Consider the following 2266-nt stretch of genomic DNA (forward strand, 5'->3'; position numbering starts at 1 on the left):
TATATATATATATATATATATATATATATATATATGTATAAACCTGTACAGACTCACAGCCTCTGGCGTGGTTTGTAAGATATAGAGGCCCCAGTATACAAGAGCGGGAGAAAGCACTAATAAAATATTCTGCGTAGCTGTATTTACCCATCCTTTTTATCTCTCTATATAATAAAATTAAAATTAAAATTAATAATAAAATAAATATTAATAATATTAATAATATAAATAAAATAAATATTAATATATGTTGCAGTAAGGGAGAAGAAAGCTCCGTCTCTGGCTGTCCCCTCGCTAGCTGAGCAGCATGCACAGGCAAAATACATTTTTTCTCTATTTAAATATTTTTGCTGCTGCTGCTGCTGCTGCTGCTACTGCTGCTGCTGCTGCTGCTGCTGCTGCTGCTGCTGCTGTTTTGGTTATTGTGAGCTGCGGAGACACCGCAGCGGTGGTGTGTGGCGGCTCTCGGAGCGGCAGTTGCTGCATGCTATCTTCATCGATACAGAAAAAAACAGCTAAATATTTTAAAAAACAAATAAATATAATTCAAATATACTTTCCTATTCTCCTCTCACCATGCAGATACCCCGAAGCAACCGCATACACCAGGCCCCCCCCCCCCCCCCCCCCCNGGGGGGGGGGGGGGGGGGGGGGGGCGGGGCTCGTTGCTGCTGCGGCTGCACGGAGAGTCCTTCTGTTTATCTGTACGTAACTAAAAAAAAGAAAATTAAAAAAGTTTATTGCATGCACACATGCCTTCTCCGCTTGTATTCTCTATATATATATCTGGGGCTGTATAGCGGCCTCAGCAGCTGCTTGGGGCTGATACGAGGAGAGACAGCAAACCCTCGGGGGGAGCGTTCGTTCTCTTCAGCTGAAATTAAAAAAAAAGTTTTTGCTGTTTACATCGAGTACGGATAGATAAGTAAATACTCAACCACTTTCTAAGGTACCCCTGCATGCATGCATGCATGCATGCATGCATGCATGCGTGACTGTATGCATGCATGCGTGCCTGTATGCATGCATACATGCATACGTTCCTGTATGCATGCATGCATGCATGCATGCATGCATGCATGCATGCATGCATGCATCAAAGGGGGGTTAAAGTGTACCTGCAGCTTCGCGCGAAATGCAGCAGAAGATACAGCAAATGTGCTGCAGCAGACAGCCTGCATGCAGTGCACCCCGCGGGCGCAGCAGCTAACCCAATGGGATTAAACCCTTGTTTCTAGACCCTAAACCCTAAACCCTAAACCCTGAGTCTCATCCTCTTGTTGAGTTGCTTATACTATATCAGGGTTTAGGGTTTAGGGTTTAGGGTTTAGGGTTTAGGGTTTGGTGAGAGTGGATACATCATGAGGTGCAGCAAACCACAAGACACCAAATTTGCATGCAAGCTAAACCCTTTTTTTTCTGCATGCACACACTATGGAGCCAATTGCTGCTGCGTCTGCCTGTGGGTGTGTATAGTAATCCTTGTAATATATACAAATATATATATATATATATATATATATATAACACAATGCGTATGCATTATATGCATTATATATATATATATATATATATATANTATATATATATATATATATATATATACATATATATATGTATGTTATATATATATATATATATATATATATATAGCTGTTCATAGCATTTGCTGTATATAACCTTTTCCAGTTGTTTACAAAAAAAGAGAATAAATATATAATATTTATATATTAATTAATACATATAATTATATAATATATATTAAATTATATAAAATTATATAATATATATTAAACTATATAAAATAAATAAATAATAAAAAGCTGCTGTGTGCATGCATAGCACACCGCAGCAGCAGCAGCAGCTGCTGCTGCTGCTGAGCTGAAACGGAGAGAACGGGGGAGTTTTTTGTATAAAAATAAAAATAAAATAAAAAATAAATTAAATAAATTAAAATAAATTAAAATAAATTAAAATAAATTAAAATAAACTGACAAATACAACCATATGAAGGCACCAGTGGACCACTGGCTGCTGCTGCTGCTGTTGGTGCTGCTGCTGCTGCTGCTGCTGCTGCTGCTGTGCTTTTGCTGCAGTTACTGCTTTTGCTGCTGCTGCTGCTGCTGCAGTGAAATAAATAAAAAATATAAAAATAAATAAAATAAAATAACATTTTATATTAAATAAAAAAAAATAAAAAAGTAAAACAAAGCAATAAGGGTTTGTGTTTGTGTCGGCGGTGGGGGCCCCCCTCTGTTGCTGCTGC

This window comes from Eimeria mitis, genomic scaffold (assembly GCF_000499745.2).
Source record: "Eimeria mitis Houghton genomic scaffold, Emh_scaff3722, whole genome shotgun sequence".
Taxonomy (NCBI): Eukaryota; Apicomplexa; class Conoidasida; order Eucoccidiorida; family Eimeriidae; genus Eimeria; species Eimeria mitis.